This window comes from Phoca vitulina, unplaced genomic scaffold (assembly GCF_004348235.1).
Source record: "Phoca vitulina isolate PV1807 unplaced genomic scaffold, GSC_HSeal_1.0 scaffold28, whole genome shotgun sequence".
NCBI classification, from domain to species: domain Eukaryota; kingdom Metazoa; phylum Chordata; class Mammalia; order Carnivora; family Phocidae; genus Phoca; species Phoca vitulina.
Window position 1 is genome coordinate 13,350,096 of NW_022589731.1, and position 24,772 is coordinate 13,374,867.

General features: G+C 38.7%; 1 pseudogene; it reads right to left on the minus strand.

Annotated features, from left to right (window-relative positions):
- Window positions 1–242: 242 nt before the first annotated feature.
- On the minus strand, window positions 243–23,530 carry LOC116643924 (annotated as a pseudogene).
- Between the last annotated feature and the right edge of the window lie 1,242 nt (window positions 23,531–24,772).

Consider the following 24,772-nt stretch of genomic DNA (forward strand, 5'->3'; position numbering starts at 1 on the left):
AGACTTGTATATTTTATTGAATGTTAAATGTACCTTAATTTATTTATTTTATGATAGTTAATTTTATTTGTTAAGGGCTCATATTGCAAACATTAAACCAAGTGTAGCTTTGATTCTGTGATCCCAGATTCACGTATTTAGGAAGATAAAAGCAAACTATGATCCATGTATATGGATGAAAAACTAAAGGCTCACAGTTAATCACATTGTAGTTTTAAATTTCACAGCCTAGGAGCCAAAAGTCACAGGTGTTTTTGGTCTTTCTGGATGTTCCACAAGGTAACTCCTGAGCTGAGTAACCTCATTACCCTTCAGCTTCTGGTTGATAACACTGGTTAATCCCTGAGCAGTCAGGATACACAGAAGGCTCAGGAAGATTTCGTTCTCGATGCCATGCATTCCCTTCACCATCGTTGACACTGGACGAATCCCAGATAGATTTTTCAACAAGGATTCAATGAGATCAGCCACACTTAATCCAATAGCCCAGTTGGTATATCCTTTTAGCTTGATGACTTCGTAGGCACTTTCAACCACCATCTTAGGCACTTCCAATTTTCACTGTCATTGTCTGTTCCCATTTCTGGATTCAGTTCCTGGAGAGAAACACCTGCCACATTCACTCCACTCCACACAGCCACACTTGAGTTGCCATGTTCTCCCAAAATCCATCCATGGCAGCTGCTGGGATGAATGCCTAGTTTTTCAGCCATAAGATAGTGAAATCTAGCAGAATCCATATTACACCCACTTCCATTCACACGAAATATGCCTCAATTTAAAATATTTTTAAAAGAGAGAAAAAGTGCTGAATAAACGAAATGAATAAGCAAACCAAAACTAATGCCAAGACTTTAAATTGCTCGAAATAATTCAGCTAAACTGAATATGCAAGTAAGGCTGAGAAATACTTTAATGGTTCTGGTGTCATTTAGTTCTTTGGGGGAAACATTTTCCAGTTGGCCATTCCAGAGCTGTTGGCCCACAAGCACACTGTACTCTGTATTTCAAAGTTGGATTCCTCAATCTCCATGGCAGAAAAGAGCCCTGGTAACTCCACAGTTCTTTACAAAGACCCACTTGTTTAAAAAAATGACTTGTTAAAAAATGAAAAGTAGGTACAACAGGTAGAGCAGCCTTTAGGATTGCGTTGTGAATTCTCAGAGTTTACTTGGAGACAGCTGAAGCCAGGTGGGGTACCGTCCCCTTGTCTTCACTGGCCATGCTCTGATTTTTAATATGGGACATGCGATGCGAAACCCAGTGAGTCTTAATGGCAATCTTCTTCAGATAATCTTTGTTATCTACATCATTCTTTCTGCCTGACCATTTGCTGGAGGCAAACATGAGGGCAGTTCAAATAACCTCTTTGTTCACAGCCTGCCTAATACCAACCAAGAAAACTGATTCATTCCCTCAGACTCTGAGTCAGAAACTAACCCTATCTAGTGATCAGTCTATAGTTGCAAGTAACTATAATTGTGGCATCAAGGTCTGTTTTGTTGCTGGTGGCCCTGAGCCAAAGATAATTATTTTATTTTTTCTACCTTTGGATGGCACTCCTCTGTAGGCTGTTGTGCAAATTGGGGAAGTGTGGATTATACCGATGTATTTCTGTCAGCTGAGTTTTTTTTCTCCCTTGTAAATCTCCAGCACTGGGTTCTCATACAGCCTTCCTGGTCTCCTTTCTATTTGGAAAAACAAACAAACAAAAATCCCCAACTCACTGGACACTGTCCTGGCCACTAAGGGACATATCCCTGAGCCTGGGGGTTCTCTTCTGGATACCTCCTCTCTATCAAGGCGCTGACGCCTGACTCCATGTGAGTAAGGCTGAGATTCTCCTTGTGATTCCTGTCAGAAAGTTCAAGTCCTGTTTATCCAACCACCCGTTTCCTACTCCCACCAGGCTTCCTCCTTGGAGTCCAGAAAACAGCTTGAAATCGATGTAAATTATATAGACATAATTGCAGACATAATTCTGGAACTTCTTGACTCTGAGATAGGATCAAGGGCTTCCTTTATTTGGAAGACATTGTCCCTTAAGAATGCACATTTACTTCCTCAGCACCATCTGATTTCTTAATGTGAAGCCAAAGAAATTGTGGTTTGTGTTTGTTATGTTCTGGCACAAATTCAGAACTCAGTACCTGCTTGATATTCCAGAAAGCATCTCTGTGCTGGTGAATTTAATATCATGGAACAACATTTTTCTAGTGGGCTATAAAATAATTCTGCAGTAATTCACATTTATTGAACAAAAATATGGTAAAAACTGAGTGCCTTGTAAGCACTAAATATGGGTGCTTAGGTTCTTATTTGATGGATCATTGGCGGCCTCTCAGAATATTCCTGTGGCTTTAGGTTTCAAACCTTTTTGTAGGGACTTGGAATAGCCTACTGGGGTTGTCTTTCACTAGTCTGATACCCCCCTTTTTTTTCTTTAATTGTTTTTGGGTTTTCCCCTTTAAAACAAAAGATACACATTTTACGTTGGTTTTTTAAAGATTTTATTGAATTATTTGACAGAGAGAGAGAGAGAGAGAGCACACACCAGAGGGGAGAGGGGCAAAGGGAGAAGGAGAAGCAGACTCCCCGCTGAGCAGGGAGCCTGATGTGGGGTTTGATCCCAGAACCCTGGGATCCTGACCTGAGCCAAAGGCAGGTGCTTAACCAACTGAGCCACCTAGGCACCCCTATATTTTAGTTTTTAAGTAAATTGGTGTAATGTCTGGTTCCAGATAGAATTATACAGTTTCTTTCTATAAGCTCCCAGATTATATTTTAGAAAATTGGTCAATAGCTGAGGCCATATTATCAGTTTACTGTACCTGGATTTTTAATGGTGTGAATCACTTCTTTCCCAAGACATTTTTGTAAGCTGTCCCCCTGTCTGGGTTGCTGTTGCCCTTTTCTGCACTGTCTCTAACTATATCAGAAACAGCGCTCATCAGTGCAACAGACCATGCGAGGAAGTATTCACTGTTGATTGACTCCCAAGAACTACAATGGACATCACCAAGTCATGACCATTTCTAAGGGCTACTGCTCATGTTTCCCTGCCCTGAAGCCTAGGCCCTAGTGTCGACTGCCTGCGTAAGAACTTTTTATGGTTGAGATCACATGAATATTCATATCCAGTTATAGACTTTATTATAACATTACTAAGTCTTTATTAAGGTCAAGTTAACTCGAAGTTGCACTTCCTGAGATGTACATACTGTATCCTTGAATTTATCAGATAAAGTCCTAGATACTACATAGTCAAATCCAGATTTGGCTTGTCTCCTTGCATTCTGACACATGCATGCTGACACGTGAATTTCCTGCATTTTGTTGACTCTGTAGGCAACGGCTTTCTGCCTGGTAATATGGATAACATTAGTATCAGGTTATGTGTCTTTACTTATTGTGGTGTTTGTTATGTGGTCTCTCTGGCTGGGGATTTTAATTGGGTGCAGTTCAGTCAGAAATTAACTTGGGAGGATTTATTGGTAATTCCACATTAGATTTTTGTCCTATGTTGTCTAAGAAATTCAAAAAATTTTAATGGTGAAATAGATATACTGGTCTTTGCCATAAGCAACATAGTTCTTGATTCTTTTTTTGAAGGGATAATCTCTGAGCAATGTCGGATGTTGTGGCTCTAATAATCAGTGGTATTACTCTAAGTGAGGCAGTAATGATGGAAGGCCTTACTCAGATACATGAGCTGATCCATAAACTGCCCAGGGACATCTATTTCTTTTATGCAAAGGAAAACCATCAAGGAAACCTTGGGACATATACTGATCGACGTCAAACTCATCAGTGTGTCCCAAAGTGTTCATTTTAAAGCAAAAGATCCATTTGAGTAACAGGATGGAGACCAGGAATATTGAGAATGAGTTAGTTAATTGTGCTTTTTCTTGTCCTGTTTCTTTTCAACAGAGTCTCACCTCTGTCTCCAGAAAATAAAAGATAAGCCAATTTTTCCATGTAGCTCTTTACCGGGTGAAAAGCAATTCTAACCCTGCCTCATTCTAAAATATTGTCATAAGCAACACAGGAATTGAAAAGGAACAAAAATTCTAATAATTGATTAAAATGGTCTTTGATGTGTAAAATTTTTGTTAGTTTCTAATCCAATGGTATTTCTTTCATCCCTACTATCCTGTGATCAATCATAAACCAACCCAGCCTTTCAGATTTCAATAGATTAATACAAATTTTTGAGGGGCTTCCACTAATTATTTTCTATATTTAAAATAATCAGTAACAATGACTACTCTTACTCTTTTTGGGTGCTTACCCTACAGTCCTAGCCAATGAGATGTTGTCTTCATTTATCTTTTAAAGGGACTTATGGCTGTGGCTACACATAGAATTTTAACCATTGACCTTTCACCCATTCATTAATTCTTTCAGCACTCTTGCTAAACTCTTCCTACTTCTCTTGCACCGTGCATGCTAGGTGCTGGGGGTAAAAAGAAGACTAAAACAGGGTCCTGTCCTTGAAGAACTCACAGTGTAATGGGGAACCTAAACTTGTGCACAACTTCGGTTTTTACCAATTAGGAGCTTACAACTGAAAGGTGGTGAGAACACATTATCTTTTTTTGAAAATTGGCTGGATTTGGTTTAATTCCCTGCCTTCCTCTACTGCCCTTCCCCCCCATCACCCCCACAAGGGAAAAAAAAATGAGAGTAAAATCTCTTTTGAAAAAGTCCCTCAATGGCAGCTGTGGAAAATGATATTGTTTGCTAGAGTAATAGAGAAGGAGAAAGAATGTTCCATTCTAGGTCCACACTTGATTTTGTAGAGTCAAAGGGAGATAACCAGTGAGAGCAATTAAAATTCATATTAAAGCAACCAGATGTTTTCATCCTGTTCTTAAATGATGGAAGCACATTTGCTTAGAATTAGTTATTTTATATTTTATTCTCATATTTCGTAAACAAATATAAGTGCAAAATGGACAGATAAACTGGATGATATGGACTAGAAACTCAAACTTTTCATTTGTGAGAATTGATGGTTGGAAAGATAATGTGAATATTTAAAACGATTTAAAATCTAACTACTTCCATGTGTCATTCTTTATTTAAAACAAAGATATGTCGGGACGCCTGGGTGGCTCAGTCAGTTAAGCGGCTGCCTTCGGCCCAGGTCATGATCCCAGGGTTCTGGGATCGAGTCCCACATCGGGCTCCTTGCTCAGCAGGGAGCCTGCTTCTCCCTCTCTCTCCCTCTGCTTGTGCTCTCTCTGTCAAATAAATAAAAAAAAAATCTTAAAAAAAATAAAATAAAATAAAACAAAGATATGTCTGTGTAGATTTTTGATTTTGTGTAGTTATGATAGCAGAAGTTAATGTAAGATAAGAGGACCCCATAGGCTATATAACATAATATTCTTTTTCAAGAAAAAGAAAAAAGAAAGAATCTTAGCAACAGTAGCTACGCAACACATTAAAGATGATTTTGAAGAAAAGAGACTAGTTCATTGTTGTATGAAAGACTAAAAAATTTCAGAATACTATTATTTAAGATCAGTGTGTTATATATTGATAATACATTGCTGTTTTATTCATTTGATACTTACCTTAACTAAAAGTCTAAGTTTATCCTCCAGGTTAATGAAAGAGAAAAGGATTCCACTAGAATAAAATATCATTTTAAAAGATGTTTAGAAATATCCACATTTCTCTAGAGCATAACATCCTAAAGGTGTAATTTTCATATTTTCTTGAGATTAGGCTGGCTGAGTTCTTATATTTTTTTTACACAATTAAAATGTAGATGTTATTTTTCATTTTCATGTGTTAATAATAGTTTGCAATCAGTTGAATACAAGATTCTCAGTTAAGAAAAAATATACTATCAAAGTTATCCTGGTTACAGTTGATATTTCTTCTTAGAAAGCCTGTGAAGCCTAATTTATTTTTATTTTAAGATGAGAAATTTCATTACAATGATGGCCCCTTTAAAACAAATTTGCTTTGTTAAGCAGGTAGGATCACATTCCTTATAAACGTTCATCATTGTAAAAAGTACTAAAATCTTTACCAGTAATGTGTTAAATTTTTTGAGGAATTTGAAGAAACTTATGTATCCCATATGTTTACTAATTCATGTGGAACTTTCAAGAAAATGTATGGAGTTGGTTCCATAGGTGATACTTGTCTCCATTTTATGTGAGAAGAAAATCAGTTTTTAAGCATGTTGCCTGGGACCAATGACCTGTTAAAGATACCATGAATAGAACTGGGAGGTTGGTTCCCTGACCTGCAGGGTAGATCCCTCTGTTCATCTGAATACTTTGATTGGTTTCAATATGCAAGTTTGGGGATAGTAGTTGTAAAGAGAAAACATTGGTCTGCATAATAGAAGGAGAAAAAGTTGGGGTTCCTGGGACAATTCAGGAGGGAGGGTGTAAAGAGATGAGGAAAGGGCAAAGAAGGGGCCAGAGAACTGGGAAGAAGCAGTGACCTTCCTTGGGTTCCTTCAATCTTCAATAATTTCTACTAAGTTTCCAAAATGCGTAGTGTTACTATTTTTTGTGAAAACAGAATTTTCCATAATCTGGATCTTCCCTAAGTACTCATTAACCCATATTCAGTATTTAATGCTACTTGCGAGCACTGCCCCTTAGTGCTGGGGACACAGTGATGGTGAGGCTCCCTCCTCGCCCTTGTGGAGGTTATGATCTACTACAAGGTCAGCAATCCATAGCCTGCAGGCCAAATATGGCTCACAAACTAAGAATGATTTTTAAACGATTGAAAAAAATCAAAAGAAGAGTAATGTTTCCTGACATGTGAAAATTGTATGGAATTCACATTTCAATGCCATTAATAAAGTTTCATTGTAACATAACGGGGCTCATTTGTTTATGGACTATTTATGGCTGATTTTGCACAAAAAGACAGTTAGGTTACTTGTGACAGAGTACATCTGGCCCAAAATGTCTAAAATATTTACTATCTCGCTCTTCACAGATAAAGTTTTCCAAACCTAGTATATAAAATTGATGTTAAATAAGAGATTATAATTAAGTATAGTTTATTATAATGGAGAATATTTAGGATTATATAGACCATATAGCTTGCCAAACAACTCAGACATAAAGAGTAATATTAGTTATCTGTACTAATCAGATGGAGTCAGGACTATTAGCTTGTTACAGAACCCACCCTAAACCAGCCTATGCCAAAAAAAAAATATATATATATACTGGTTTATTAACTAGGAAGACCAAGGAAAATTCTGGCTTTAAAAATGGCTGGCTTCAGCAGTTCAAATGATATTATGACCGATTTATTTATCTCTTTTCTTCATGTTTTTGGCTCTGATATCTTTCTCTATGTTAGCATCATTTGAGGTAGACTCTTTTTGTGTTGTGACAAAAATGACCATAAATAATTCTAGACGTCATATACTTTCTGGTTGTGAGCCCCAAGAAAAGCGAGTAGTTCAACATTTAAATAAAAACCCAGAGAGGATTCTGACTGGACTGGCTTGGGTCATGTGCCCATTCATAAACCTCAGAACAGTGGCTATGCTGCATCCCATGACATCCTGTCAATGATGGCGGATGCAGGGGACGCAGGTCCATGTGATCGACATCCCTACCAGTAGAAAGAACCTGCTGGGATAACAAACATAAGAGATTCACACTATGAGCTGACATTTATAAATTCTTTTTTTGCAAATGTTTGAGTTAGTGGGGAATATATAGCATTCCAATCATAGTGGTGGATATAATCTCATAAAAGAAAAATTGTATGAAAAGATCTTAATACTTTATTACAGAAATTGCATACTGATTGCCTATGGGACTGTTTTGGCTTTCTGAACTATTCTGTCTAGTCTACTGACCTGTAGTTTCTTTTCTTCTTTTTTAATTGAGCCAATAATTTTCATCTTTTCCTTTAAAAAAAATCAATTTTGGCAAAACTAGATCTGCATTCTTGCATGAAGATAATTAGTTACCTTTTTTATATATATATAATAGAGCAGCAGCAACTATTCCCTTAGATGGAACATTTGGTCTCTAATTAGCCACAATCACCATCACTCCCTATTGCTTCTCTAATGTTAAAGCTGATTTCAGTTGCCACTTTTGTTAGTTTCTTCTAGAATAAAGAATTATTTCTCTATATGCCTATCTCCACTGAATGTGGGGAAAAGATGCTTGATTTAGACTCAATGGAAAAGATCATCTTTCTTTGATGAAGTGAAGAATAGTCTTCCATATATAACACACAAATAAAAGATATCCCTATTGAAAGAACCACAACTTAAGAGGTTGTGAAATATGAAATAAACCGTCTGAAACAAATCATAACATTTATTACTGGTATATGGAGAAGATGAGAAATGAAAAACTTAACCTGAGACTAGGACTGAAATGTCAATGATTGTTTTTGAATATGAATAAAATATCTGATGATCCTATAAATGAGGTTACATATTAAGTGAAAAAAATTACCCAGACAACAAAAACTTTTATAAAGGATGGCAAGTTTATAAAAGAGCATCATAGAGTACAGCAGAAATTATGTGTTCTGCACAGAGACAAGCATTTGTAAATTGAAGTCTTACTGGAAGTACTGTTGACCAGAATATTGAAGTTATGTCTTAGCTCTTGCAGAAAAGTTGTATAAAAAAAGTTAAATTGGTTGCAGCATTTTTTACTGCAGATGATGAGAGCACAGCTTTAAATAATATCACATCATCAGATACACTGAATTGGTGATACTGACAAGAATGCTTATGTGTCAGAAGATGACAGGCTGTGATTGGACTCAGCAAATGACTGATCTTTGTCTGCAAGAAAATTTGCAAAATGCAGGACAGTTGGTCAAAATCAGTCAGTGTGATTCAGTCTTACAATGGACAGTGTTAATGTGAAAACTTAAATTTAGGAAGGAAACATTCCCCAAGACATAGAATTTAGGTCTCTTGATTACAATCATTTTCTAGGAATTGCTTTGTGCCAAAGAATTTAAAATGCAACATACCATGAATGTGCCGTAATTAATACTGTGAACTGGATAATGTTACATAGCATAAAATCCAGATACCCGAGGGCTTCCTTTTATAAATTAGATGGATCCTATTGTGGCCTGTTGCAGTACGTGGACTTACGTGGCTGAGTGCTAATATTTTTGGACGCTTTTATGTCATTTGCCACTCTACTCAATCTCTAACAATGAAAAGTGGATCAAAGTCTTGGCCTTTTGATGCTGGAACCTATCAGTTTTGAATAGTTCTCTTCAAAGACATTCACCACGTTCCTCAGCTACACAGATGTATGATTCAATTTGCTCACTTGAAGTGAAATTGTGTCTTTAAGGAACTAATTTGGCAAGGCATAATCTGGCCCATTATCCTGCACTGAAATCACTCTCCTGAAATGAAAATCATGGCTTGAATCACATTACCAAAGCTGTGGAGTTGAAAATGGAATTCCAAAAAGGTTCTCTGATTTTAAACTTTATGAAAAGAAAGAAACATTGAAACATTAGAAAGTTTACCTTTGTAATTTGAGATTGATAATATGAAAACAAGAGCTACAAACGGAAGCCATTGAACTGCAAAGCAATAACTGAGAGTTAAGTACAGTGGTATCGGGATGCCAGAACTGAACAAAGACATCTCCAGACGCAAGCACTGTGTAAAGAGATGAAACTGAGTAAATCAAAGTATTACACCTAACTGAAGGATTTGTGGTTTAGGTTTACATGGTCTGATGGTGATAGCTTATGTTTCCATGATAAGTCCAGAAGCAACAAATTATGAAAGAGAACTTAAGTAAGGAAATATTTCTATTTTTCAATGTTTTTTATTTTAAAATTTCAAATACCTCTAAAAATATCACACATACCTGTTCATACTATATTCAGGAAAAATAATGTAAATTTGGTTTTTTCCAACACTTCTCTCACATCTCATTAACCTCACTTGTTTCTGTGACTAGCTGGCCTCTGGAGGCATTTGAATGAGCCCCTCCCCCACACCCCCGCCTTGACCTAAGCCTCTGTATGATGCTCAATCATCCTTTGATGGAAGGCTATATTAAAGAAAGTAACCTTTATGGTATCTATAAACAGAGATTCCAAATAGCAAGAATTTGTCAGAGTGTGTCCAGCACTATCTAGGGGAAAAATGTACCCAACCAGGGACCTCAAGGATATTGTTACTGTGGAGATAGACGCACTGATCATTTTCTAGATAGATAACAGGAGCCATAAATATCATTCAAATACCTATCCTTGATCAGATGTTGTGCTCACTAAGCAACAGCAATATTATTGACCTGGTCTGCGGGAGAGAGCGAGGCACCAGAGTATCTTTTCTCTTCAAAAGTGAGTTTTCCTCCTACACATTTATAAATTTGCTTTCCAGTTTACATAGCAGCCTCTTGTCAGTTTGGGTAGCTAAATTAGTTGCTAGAGCCTTATCACCCTTGGGCATAAGAACAGAGTATTTGTGTCTTGACCTATAAACAACACACCAGATCCTGCTACTTAATTATTTATGACTCAGTGCTCTAAAAAATGGTCGGACCATACCCAGTACCATTTAACTGAATTTATGTATGAGGATTTAGGAACAACAGTGAGAGTCTTCCTTACCACAATCATTTAGAAATCAAATTACTCTTTTACTAATGCTTTTTTTTTTTAATTTAACCTGATCCAGATCCAGTGGCTTTATATTTTGAAAAATTTACCAGTAGGCTAGTGGAATATGAATTTACTGTTAACAGAAGTCACATTAAAGAAGAGTAGGCTGAGCCTGCAGGGCTCCTAACCACAGCTTGTAACAGCTAACACTTCACTATGTGAGGCAAAGACAAAGTGGTTAATGGCCCTGATATGCTTTTCCACAATAAGTTAATTTATGTGGGTTTACATTCTTCTCAGAGGCAAATCGGCATTCTCTGACATGCACCCATTAATATAAGTTATGAGACAAAGTATTTTAATTATATATCACGCCACATAAGGCTTTATAACTTGTACCAAGTCTGTCAATATCGAAGTCAATAAAAGTTGAGTGACTGTGAAATAAGATTCTGAACAATTAATCTTAAAGCTAAAACAGTATGAAGAGTGAATGGAAATTATAAATGTGTGTAAGATTATTATTTTAGTCCCATTTTTCTGGTTTATATTATATAAAGTAATTAAGTTTTCCTTTAAAAAAATCCATCATGATTATATCAGAAAAAATGTTTGTATTTGCCTTTTAGAAATAGTTTTAAATATGCTCTATTGACTTTTTCTCACTGATTGAATTCTCAGACATATTTTAAGTAAATTAATTAAGAATGTTTGTTTTAAGAACTAATGTTGAGAAAAATACTATACAATAGAGATACATTTCTACAAGAAAAACATCTGAGATATGAGCGGAACAGAAAATCAGACAATCTTGTCTTTTAAAAAATCCTTACTATAGTGACAGTCTAATAAAACCACAAAGCATTTGTTGGAAATGATCTTGAAGGTCATGTAGTTTAATTTCCTACCGAATGTATAAATCTCTCTTACGTCACCCCAAACAGTCATGCAGCCTCTCCTTGAACATTGCCACTGACATTGGATTTATTACCTTTCTACTCAGTTCATAAATTTTACCTTCTATCTGGTTTTAGGGTTTTTTATGTACATGTCATATGACTTCTACTAGACTATAGTCTCCTTGAGGGCAGATTCAATACTTAAATCCCTAATATCCTGTTTATAACAAGTGCTTTCCCTGTAATAAGGTTCTCAAATATATTATTGAAGTAATCAATTAAGGAGTTCCTCCTTGGGGACAATGTCTACTTATTAGAAAGTTCCCCTTTAAATTGAGCTCTTCTGTTCTGTCAGCTGATCCTGTTTCTTTCTTTGGAGACCCAGCCCAAAGGTGGGATTTCATGCTTATGGTGGAGATTAAAAGTATTTGGCTCCTTGTTACTGCTTCCCTTATCCTCTTCCACAATGGGGGAAAAAAGCTGATTTCGGTTCCTGTTCTTTTAAAATAACAGTAGCGTTAATTTTCCTTATGCCACTGCAAGGTCTAAGGTTTGACTAAACCTAAATCAATCCCTTTATTCATCAAGACATACTGAGTCTTTGGGGTTTTTTTAGTTGAAATTCAAGTCATTCGTTCTTCATTCTTAAAATTACTTAATGATATCCTGCCCCAAGAGCTCCTTTCTGGGTGGTGCCAAAAGTCACGCCACCTGACGATGATAAACACTGAGTCAGCGTGGATGGCAAGAAATAATCACACTTTAGGATGGTTTTTATGGTCAAAGCATGACTGTGAGAGGAAGACAAATTTGTCAAGTTTTTTTTTTCTTTTCTCACAAGACGAGCTTACTCAAGGATCTATGAATGTGCTCCTTACAATTCAAAGCTTAGACTGCTTTAGATCTGCAAAGGACCTTAGATCACAAAGTTCAAATTCTTCATTTTATAGACAAGGAAATTAAACTCAGAAAGTGTCTATTGGCCTAGATCATAGCTAGCTAGTGTCCGTATCAGAAGTAGAGACCAAAACCGTTCATTTCTATGTATCCCTCTGTGTCCCGAGAGCCTTCTCACACAACTCTCTTCAGATGTCAAGTTGAGTTGTCTTTTCTATATCATGTACTGTCGTGTAAAGCTTAAAGTCTGCCAGAGGGAAATAAGTGCTTTGGTTAAGATGTGTTTTGTGATTTATCACATAGGAGCTTAGGGATATGTATTCAATAAACCTCAAACAGCAGCATGCCATTCTGTCTATAACAACCCCAATACTGGGTCTCCTGTGAAAAGAGAAAACCCAATTGTCTTCAAGTTACCCCCAAGTCATCTTTTCCTCAGAAAATTTAAATTCATTAAGATGGCAACTAGACATTGTGGAAATATGCATAAATAAATAATATTGAGCAATTTAATGAAATAATCAAGATTTAGCCTGATTAGAGATAAATGATCATCAGTACCAAAGTTGAATTCTTGCAACTATTTGTTGTGGGAATATATACATTTGTTGTATTAGGATACATCTACCTATTTTAGTATATCAAAGAGAACAATACATAACGGTAATCCTTGGATTTCAGAGGATGGAAACCAGACCTGCAGTTGATTCTTTTTAAAAGCCTACATGTACTAGAAAACATGAAGAATGGAATGAATAAACTCATAGAGTTGTTTCCTTTCCATAAGTTGTTGAAGGCTATAATAGAAATTTGGACCATCGACAAGAATTCTATTTTTTTATATGTTTAGCAAAATCAAGATGAGTCCATTCAATATTTATTTAGACTACTTCTTTCCTTCATTCTTTCACTCATTTATTTACTCATGTATCTGTTCTAGAAGTACTGAGTGTTCACCAAGTGGCAGGCCCCTTGCCTGGTACTGAGGAACACAAAGATGACTATGAGGCATTGATTTCCTTAGTTTTAAGGAGAGGTCAGGTGAGACAGTCCAACATGTCACTCATTATAATCAATAGCATCAAAATTAGACATGTGTCTAAAGTATGGGGGAGCCCAGAGTAAGTGATAATTTCCAGTTTAAAGGTTGAGGATGATTTTACAGAGTTGGTAATACCTGGGGTGGATCTGGAGGAAAGACTAGGATTTTACCCTGTAGAGGAGGGAGGGGAATAGTGTTGCAAAAATAGCTCAAATGAAGGTGCAGAGGCATAGGCTCGATGAGCTTGAGCTTGTTGCAGTGCCGTAAGTGGTTCTGTTTGATGGGCACTTAGAGTGAGGAGTGGTGGGAGAAACCCAAGGGGGTGGTGTGAGAAAGGCCGTGCATCACATGCTGATGAGCTCAGGCTTTATCTCATAGACAAGCAGAGGAATAAAATGATCAGATCTGTGTTTTAGCAAAAAACTGTACTAATCAGGTATCATAACAAGCATGCAAATATATATCCTTGGCCTTGAATTTAGTACATTACAATGTACCTCATTACAATTTAATAATGGGGATGAAAAAAATAAATGAGATTTTTTTAAGTTATAAGAAGGATAAAAATAATTATTTGCATTTTTTGCAATAACCAAGATATGGAAACAACCTAAGTGTCCGTCAGTGGATAAATGAATAAAGAAATTGTGGTATACACACCCATGCACACACGCAATGGCATATTATTTAGCCATAAAAAAGAATGAAACCTTGCCATTTGCAACAACATGGGTGGGCCTTGGGGGCATTATGCTTAAGTGAAATAAGTCAGAGAAAGACAAATACCATATGATCTCTTTTATATGGGGAATCAAGAAAAAAAGAAAAAATCAAGTTCATGGATACAGAGAACAGACTGGTGGTTGCCAGAGGTGGGGGGTGGGAGAAATAGGTGAAGGGGGATCAAAGGTGAACAGACAAAAGAAAAAAAATTAAAAATGGAATAATAAAATTAAAAGTTATAAGAATAAAAATAATACAAGTTAAGTGGGTATTCAGAAATGAGAAAGCTTATATGACTGAGGGGAATCGGGAGAAATATTCAGGAAAGAGACTGTCACCCTTGAACTGGGCCTTGAATTATGAGGGGTGTTTAGCATGTAAAGAAGGGTGGGAAAGGGCCATTGAGGTTAAAGAACCAGCAGGAACCAAAACCTCAGCAAGTCGACAAGAGCAATGGGTGTAGAGGGGTGTGGACTTGAAGGCTCAAAAGCTAAATTGAGGCGAGGACAAGGAGGTCCTTTATCCAAGGCAAGTAGTTTGAGCTTCATTCAACAGAGACATTTGGGGGGAATGTGATCAGAGTTATGATTCAAGATGGTTGGTCTGTAAATAACACCTAGGATAAACAGATAGGGAAAGAGGAGCAAAATTTCAGGCAAGAGATGGAGTCCTGAGCAGGGATCATGACAGTGAGTCTCACAGGAAATGAACAAAGGAGACACCATAGAAGAAGAATCAATAGGGCCCTTGAGAGCATCAGAGATGCTGTGGATGTTTCCAGCTCCTGACTCAAAGAATAGCAGCTCCTACAATAGGAACTGGGGAGGTGTGAGGAAGAGCTCTGTGGAGAGGAGAGTTTCTTAGAACTTGGATGGGATGACTTTATAATTTGTTTAAAACACCCAGCTAGAAATGTCCAGAAGACAGTTGGTATTGCTGGGTCCAGAAGCTTCGGAAAGAGGATGGAGGGAAGTTTCTCACATAGAGACAAAAGGTGAAGTCATAGGAGGGAAGGCTCTTGCCACAGATGGAAATATCTAGGAATCTACAGTGTAAGGAAAGGAGAAGAATGTTGGGGAATAATGGTATTTGAAGAATAAGAAAAATAAATTGAAAAAGCCACCGCCAATGGAACCAGAGAATCCATAAAAATAGGTGGGAAAACAGGCTATTTCAGGGAACTGGAAAGTGGAATGTGTGTTTCCAGAGCCAGGAAGAAGGGAATACAGCAGAGAGGACAGGGAGGACCGACCATTTGGGAGGCTACAGTGAGACAATGCGGTGTTTAGGAGTTTTACTGCATTCAAACCCTAGCTCAATTTTCATAATTATCTTGGGGTTTACTTTTTTTAACCTCTTTAACTTCAACTTTCTTACCTGAATAAAAACTGGAATGAACTATCAACCTTGTAGGGTACTTGTGAGAACAAAATAGGCTCATATTACTTACCTCATGCATCTCTGGGAAGGCGAGGCGGACACCCAGGCTGGTCTAAAAAACGACTAGAGAGAGAAGACACTGGCTTGGGGGCTTTATGGTGCTTAGGAGGTGGGGCTGAGGCGAGGGCTCCCACAAGCATGTGCACGGGATTCCCTGTTTGGACTTGCCACTCATGCCAAAAAAAAGGAAGACTCAGCTTTCTTATCAGGTTAGCAAATGTAAGGCAGAAAGGAAGGAGGTTAGGGTGAGGCTTGAAACCTGTCAGCAGCCAAGCATCAAACAGCAGAGTCAGGCACTTACAAAGTGTTTCCTAAATTTCTCCCTCAGCTGAGCCCCAGAAATGCCCAAAGCCATTCCAGCACCACCCGTACAAGGCGAAGGGTGATGGAAAGGGAGCCAGAGTAGACAGAGACATAGGCAAATGGGGTCTAAATACCTTAGCAAGGTGAAACAGCTGTGACTCCCCCTGCCAGGGCCCTGAGAGTACCTGTCCTACTCGTAGGGAGCCCAGAAACTCGTGGGAAGTCCTTTCACAGATGAGCATTTGGGTTGTTTTAAAATGTGTTTGGCTGGATTTACACTAATCTACTTAAGCTCTGGTTTTCCTTGTGATGGGTGGAAGTATATGACAGAACAACCTGTTGCTCATGGAACGAGAACATCCCAGGAACACGTTCAGTCCCTCCTGAAGCAAATCAGGTCTCCTCCCTCTGCTTTCTAACCTATAAGTCACCTTCCTGTTCCCTGTCCTTGGGCATGCTTGTTCCTCTTCCTGCCATCCTCACCCAGTAATCATCCCTCTCCTCACCATATCTAGCTACTTCATCATGCCTCCTAATGAACCTGTTTCCCATGACTCTCTCTCTCTCTCTCCCTGCGGTTCATTTCTGTTGGGCCCACATTTCCTTCGTAATTACACAAGCTGTCCACATACAGATTTACTGTTGTCACCATGCACCCACGGAAGGCAGACTTACCCATGGATGACCCTCCTTTCCAGTCCTGCCTTTCTCCTGGGCTGGTTTGGACAAGTAGCATTTGTTACATACCACCCCACCCATAACAGGAGACTGGGTTGGACCTAAGAAGATAGTAATTGTTGTTACAGTTGCCATTTACTGCGTGCTGGATGCCTAGTGTAGGCCAAGCTCTTTATGCGCATTTGCTCATTCCATCTTACCAAGAAACTGCAACATCCCTTGAGTGTGGTAGTCATTCCACAATGTATGTATAGCAAATCATCACACTGTACACTTTAAACATACACAATTTTGTCAATTAATAAAGCTAAGGGGAGGAAGGGAAGGAAAGAAATGAATAGTTTAGATAAAGGAGAAAAGGCAAACTTATTAACATTCAAATAAAGTTGGTGCAGGTAAGTTATGGGACTTAATTTTTTAACCAGTGTGCAAGGGAATCTGAGGCTCAGAGAGGTTAAGTTGCCAGCAATCACACAGCTGAAGAGGTCCTGGCTGGCCATGAACCCAGATCCAGCTCTGAAGTCCAGGCTCTAAACCACCATGCTACTCTATTCCTTCTAGAGTCTGCTTCTAGAACTTAGGCTTTTTCAAACTGTGTCTCATACATGAACTGCTAATATAAATCCTCCTAACCTCTCCTTCCCTTGCCTCTTTGACAGTGGTATTTTTTTCTATATATTCCAATTTCTTTCCTGAATGTGGGAAAATTTAATTTTAAATTTTCAAGTGTAATTTTAATACACATCCTAATATATATAGTACATTACTATTATGCAAAGTGTACTACTACTTAGAAACTTCAAGTAGCCTTCTAGAGTTAACTTGTAATTATAATGAATTGTGTTGATGCAATGTATATTTTTACTGTGTATAATTTAACAAGTATGTGATGACTCCCTAATTACAGTCTAGAGTTCACAAAGTAATAGTTTGCAATATTTCCTTGGTAGAGGTTATTCTTTCACATGAGATGCTTGTTTTATGTCTGCCTACAAGTGGTGTATTATTACAAAATGTGCATACAAATAAAGCCTTACTACAGAGATAGACTCCTCCAGGAAGCATCATCTGTTTTAGAAACACATTTCTAAAAATTTGCAGAAAAATTACATTCCTTAAACCAATCAAGCTAAACAAATTCATTAAAATATTTTTGTCCTTTCAAGCATGGTAAGAATTATTCTGATGATGCTCATGAGAGAAAATGTGTTATTCAAGAATAAAGCAGGAAAAAAAGGGAGTAGATCTGCAAAACACACTGAAGACCTTCCTATATCATTGCATCCTTCAAGAGCTAAGTCGAAGAATAGACATGGTAAGAAAGGAAACCCTGTTGGCTCTACCGTCAGACCGTATCCTGAGTCGATCCACTTCCCACCACCTCTCTTGGCACCCTCTTGGTCCAAACCATCATCATCTCTCCCCTGGATTACTGAAATAGCCTCCTATCTAGGAGGCTGGCCCCACTCCCAAAGTGCAATATGGCGCCCAGCCTCTCCCGCCCACCCGCGCCCCCGTGCGGTCAGCCCCCGTCCTGACACCCTCCCCACAGAGGCCCCCTGGGAACAGGGAGCTCGGGCCAATAACCCCGCCTCCAGCCCCCGCCCAAGAGGGCCCCCTCCCCACCAGCTCCCCACAACCCCCACCAGCCCCGTCCAGAGAGTTTACTACAAAAATAAAAGGACCAGAACGGAAAGGAGGGGGGAAAAAAGTGCTTCTGCCCTTGCCCTACTTCAGCCTCGTGGTAGCAGAGCTGCCGGAAAGACCCTGTTACAACCATAGTCAGACCAGGTCTCCTCGGCTCAGAGCCCTCCCTCCAATGGCTTCCTTTTTCCTGAGACTAAAAGCGGCAGTTGTTACAATGACCAATAAAGCCTTACCCACTCTGGCCCCCAAGTGCTTCTGTGACTTCATCCCCTACTCTTCTTCCTCTGATATTGCCATAATGACCTTTTTGCTCTTCCTCAAAGACAGGAGGGACCACCTGTCCCTCTCTCTGGAGAGTCACATAGTTACCTCCCTCACCTCCGCCAGTAGTCTTTGCTCAAACATCACCTTTCTCAGTGAGACCTCCCTGGACTATTCAAACTTAATAGCAACCCTCTCCTCCAAACAAATCCCAGATTCCCCAATCTGCTTTATTCTGCTTTCTCCCCCGCCCCATAGTATTTGAACCACCTTTCCCCATACTCTGTAAGTCACCAGTATCTGATGATCGTTAAATATAATTGTTAAAGTATAATGAGTCTTCCACTCTTAGAATCATATTCTATCTAGAGTAAGAATTTCTATCTTACTTGTTTACTGGTTTATTGGCTGCCTTCCCCATTGTCCTATTCAAGAGGGCAGAGTCTTTATTGTCTTTTATTCATGGATGTATCACTAGAAACTCGAATTGTGCCTGGCACGTAGTAGCCACTTATTTGGTTTGCTGAGATTACTTAGGTATTTGTCTTTGTACTTCACTCTTTCTTTGCTTCACCAAAATGGCTATGACGAAATCCTGGCCTCCTTGAAGTCTTGGATAATTTAAAATGCCATGCATTAAGAAATAGTCTAAAAAGTGATTTTTTAAATTATAGCCATATTCTTCAGGGTTCTGACATTAATATTGAAATATCTGTCATGACATCTTTAAAGGTTCTCCGCTGTACTAAATCCTAAAAATAATTTATCATGTCGGGGACAAAATTAAATTATTCTCTATTCTTGAATCAAGAATTCCACTGACTTGCTGTTTTTCCTCATTTTGGTGTGCCATAGGGCTGGCACATATAAGTGGAGCTTTGATTTCATGATGAACTTTTAAGAGCTACTGTTAACTGCTCTATGTGACGTTTTTTTGGGCAGAACGGCCATGATTTCAGCAAGCAGTTATGGAATCACCAGCATCTGATGATTATTAAATATAATTGTTAAAGTATAATGAGACTTCCACTCTCAGAATCATATTCTCTCTAGAGTAAGAATTTCCTCAAATGATGTGAGATCAATGAAAATTAATGCTACTTTTTTTTTCTATCAACAAATATTGACCCTGTATCTGTTGTGAGAGATCTATTGCTAGATCCTGAGGGCCCAGAGATGAACAAAAACCAGTCCTGTCTCCGAACAGTTCAGTCTAGGGGAGGAGACGAACAGGTAAATGCCTAACCATTCTATAACATGCTGAGTGCTATAGCAGATTCATTGAAAAGTGCTGTGAAAACATGGAAGAGAGCGTGGTTTAAGAAAAAGTCCCTGTATTATCATTGTAGAGCTTTGTATTTTTTCATTTAAAACTGTTTGTTAAGCACTTGCTAGTAAGAGTTGTCTTCTGAGAGGAGCTGCTGATGATTCTGCGATTCATGTGGATCCTGCCTGTGTGGCTGAAAACATGGATTCTTGGAAAAATGACCAGTGGCAACTGGCGAAGCTTCTAGAATGTGCCTTTTCCATGGCATAGCTGCTGGCCACTCAGCGTGCCAGGCACACAGCTCCGTGCTGCTGAAGAGCCCATTCTCGGGCTCCTGCGTGTCTGCTTGCCTGCCTGCCGGGGGGCTGGCCGCTGCCACTTCCAGGAAATAGTTCAACCAAAGAAAGCCCCCAAGACTTGCAACTGCTCTTGGTCATAATCTCTCCTTTGTCTGACCATTTCATAATGTAAGAAGATTTGTATGAAAGGGCTGAATGCTTCATAAGTATGTGAAAATCTTAATGTTGTTATGGTGAGAGGAAAAAATTAAGCAAAACCAAGAAATACTTTCAGCCATCTTCTATGAACATTTAAAAATGGAGAAACTGAGGATATCTGTGAACTCAACCACTTTAAGTGAATGTAGTAGCCAACAAGGCAGGTTTGCATTACATTAAATGTCATTATGAAGCCTATGTACCATGACGTAAGGGTATATCTAGCTATATGTGGACATAAATTTGTTCTCATAACCATTAACATAGTGGGAAAATAACTAATAAAATCAACTCAATATAGTACTATCTACCAGGTGCTATTCATATAATAAGTAATTCAATCACCTAAGTGACCCTATGAGGTAGGAACATTGATTATCCCCATTTTACAAGTGAGGAAAGGTGCAGCTGAGGCTTACTAGCCCAGGGTCACTACTAATAAGTGGCAGAGCCAGAATGTGGACCCAGGTGATTGGGCTCTAGATGACAGTACTACATTATATTGCCCCATTGTAATGGGCAGGTTAGTCATTATTAGCCACATTCATTTTCAATTTATAATATCTTAGGAGGGTCTGTTTGTAGTAAGCAAATGTTTGCTCTCAGAAATGTGTGAGGGAAAGAACACTCAAAATGCATAATCCTGATTTGGAAAAACTGTGCCTTTTAAATGTTTGTTATCTACCATTCCAAAGCCTTAAAATAACTTTCAAGAGTGACTCAGTTTGTGCTTAATCAAAATATTGCTGATGATGAAACAGCAAAACCTCAGAAGTTTTAATTACCAATCACCTAGTGGAAGGCACGCCCTGCTGATTAAATCTCTTAACGTGGAGCTAGGAGTGTGGGCTATGGCACATTACTTTGCAGGGCATAGGGATTAAAGGTGGTGTGAACTCCATGCTCTTCTGGACCTAGAATTTAGATGTTGAATGGTATCACTTTGAAGAAAATTACTTAATATTTTATAGTAAGGTGACTTTATCAGTAAAAACCTTCAAGAAGAATTGATGTGATTTTTAAAATCAACTTAGATGCTTGCATTTTGGATTGCTGCACTCTTATTCTTTGACATATCAACAGGTAAGACTCATAATTTAATTCCTTAAAAATAGGGGGTATAGTTACATCCAAAATGTGATTGACATGGGCTTTGAAATACTGGCTCTGTTTATATTTTGATTTACTTGTCATAAAAGTATCTAAGGGAAATGCATCAACTTAGTAATACTAAATCTGATGAGTATATAAGCAACTATTTCCAATAATATAAAAGTTGCTGGATGGTCTTGTACCAGGTTCCCAGCTCTGTACTTATTAGCCTTATGAACTTGGTCAAGTAACTTATCTGTTAAAGTCTTAATTTCTTCACTTCTAAGATAGGTATGTAGCAGTAAATGAAAAAATACATTCATGTTTTTTATTTCAATACCTGATTCACTGTAGATAATGAATGAATGAATGAATGAATGAATGAATAATTAATGCTGATTGGAACTTCCAAGTTGATTTTTTCTATTTGGATCTTGATTTTGGGAAGGGACTTTGGTCTGTGAACATTTCTTACACACTAACTCAACACTCACTGACTTGTGCTCTTTACATCCTTATGCATCTCCTATGTAGTAGTTGGTTTTCTGTTTTTAACCTCCTTTTTTTTGGTTTTGGTTTTTTGTTTGTTTGTTTTTACCTCCTAAAACACAACAAAAGTTAGCTGATATGTTTTAACGAAAACAGAATCAAAGAATTTCAGTGTTTTTAGTCCCTGCCCTCCAGCTTTTTACTATGGGATAAGAGTGGATGGAGCTATTGTTTGTTGTAGTATATTCCAGGAAGGGGCACAAAACAGGCCTGATTTGAATGTTGGAAGCGGTTAGGCTGATGAGCTCCAAAGCAGAATTGAGTGAGAGAAGTCCACCCTGGTCTCTTTTCCTTTATCTGACGCCTTCTTTTCTCAGGTGGTCTCTCCTCCTTCCAGAGTTCAGTTCCTCTTTGCCATCTCTACTCACAGCCCACCCCTCAAAATGCTCTCTGAACAAGGATACTAATCTGTTTTATTTCATCAACAAATACAATCACCTACTATGTGCCGGGCCCTGGGTTAAGCTCTGGAGACACAGCTGTGACTGACAAGGCTTCCCTACGCCCATCAGAAATGTGTGTTTTTCGGTAGGGAGTGATTTCTGTTTGAAGGCTTATCGAATTAAACATAAATTGTAAAATGGCAGCTACCAGAGAACTGAAACCAAATGGACCTTGTTACAAATTTAATAGATGCCAATACAGGTAATAATACAGAGGTGATGGAGACTCAGATTTTTAATTATGGCGGCTCTGTAATGACCGTATATGTGCCATAGAAATATATATATACACATATATATGTATATATATAAATAATCTAAATTCCATATTACTACCTACTTTTTAAAATTTCTTTGACAGCTAACTCTCTCCTCAGTTCTCTCCTTACTTAGCTTAAATCCCATGATCCATCATAATCACTCCTTAGCGTACACATTGGCCTTCTCTCTGCTGCTCTTGCTTCACTTGGCTTGACCACAACCCTGGTTAAATCCAACTCTTCATCTCCTTTGTGCAGCTGAATGGGCAGCTGAATGTGCCTGGAAAAAACACATAGCATGATGATTGTCTCACTGTGAATTCATGGTTACCAAGCTGAAGTGGACCCTAAAGCTGCCAAGCCATCTTACTCCTCTCCCCTTGTCCATTCATTTGCCAGGGCTCCTGGGTTGTTTCATTCTTCTCCCCTCCACTGAAACCTCCAACACCTCCCTGCTCACCCCCACTCGGCTGATGGCCTGGATTCCTTTTTCAGTAAGAAAAATGGAAACAAAGAGAAGAGGCCTTCCCAGAGCTCCCAGTACCACATCTGTCCAGCTACCTGCGTGCACCTGCCCATACATTCTGCCTTCTTTCTCTCTCACAAGAGATAAGCTGTTCTTGTTCCAACAAAGGCCAGCCCTTCCCCCTATGTATGTATTATTCTCTATCTCCTCTTACCTGCTCAAGGACTCTACTCAACAGTACTCTTTTCTATTTCTCCTGCCTCACCAATTTTCTTCCTCTCTTCTGGGACATTCCCAGCAGCACACAAACGTGTTATTTCACCCATCTTTAAAACTCCCACTTCTGAGTTTTGTACATAGGGTTTCTTACTTCTCCTCCCCTTCTTTCTTGAACTCACTCCAATCAGGCTTTCACCCCAGAAACTACACTTGTGACGGTCACCAGTCACTCCCATGGTGACAAAGCCGTGGTTAATTCTCCATCCTCATCCATTTAGACTTAGCAGTATTTGGTATTCTCGATTGCCCCCTCCCCTGGCAGCAGGTTTTTTTAAGTTGGCTTCTAGGATGCCACGCTCTTCTGGATTTCTTCCTTCTTCTTCAGTGACTTCTTGGCAGTCTTGTTTGCTCATCCTCTCATCTTCCTGATGTTTTAATGATGGAGTGTCCTAGGACTCCATCCTTAAATCATCCCTCTTCTTTTCCTGTTATCACTCCCTTGGTGATCTTATCTATATTCATGACATCAAATACCAACTTTGTGTTTAAGACTTCCAAGTTCCTGTCTCCAGCTGAACTTCTCCCTGAAAGTCCAGTTTCACACCCAACTGTTTCTGTGGCATCTCCACGATGTGTCTAATTCATATAAAAGCTACATATCCAGAGCTGAGCTCTTGATTCTACTCCCAAATCTGTCCCTTCTAGAGTTTCTCCATCCTAATCAATGGCAACTCCAGTCTTCCAGGAACTTCATCTAAAAACCTCAACATCATCCTCAACTTTCCCATCACACCTCCCTGCCAGTTAATTAGTAAATTCTTTTGGATCCTCCTTCACAATTTATCCAGAACCTGACCACTTCTCACCACCCACCCTGCTATCACCTTAACCTTTTGGACACCATTGTCTCTTGTCTAGTTGACTACAGTAACCTCCCAGCTGGTCTCTCTGCCTCTCCCCTTCTCCTGCTTCAATCTATTCTCAAAACAAAAGCCAACCTAAGTCAGTCTGCATCACTTTTCTCCTCAAGGCCCTCCAATGGCTCTCCCCCTCACCTCGGAGGGAATGCCAAAGTCCTTCCAATGATCTGCCAAGCACTGCATGCTTTAGTCCTCTGTAACCTCTCTAAACACCATCCCCTGCTACTTGTCTGCCATCCCTTATTCAACCCCCTGGGGCCACATGTGTTCTGGAATTTCAATTTTATTTTATTTTATTTTATTTTAGAAAGGGACTATGGTAAGTACACTGGAAAATACAAACCCCGAGAGGAATTCCAGGGCAGCACCCTGTAAACAACCACACGGATATTTCTGTAGTAAAATCTAAGAATACTCCTGTTAAGTAGGATAACAAGTATATATATTTATAGCCTTAGGTCAGTTTTTGCTGCCAAATGAGTCTGTTGCAAATTGAAAAACAAATGAATGAAAAAGTCAACACCCCACTTCTTTTTCCCAAAGAGTTTTAGATTTTTG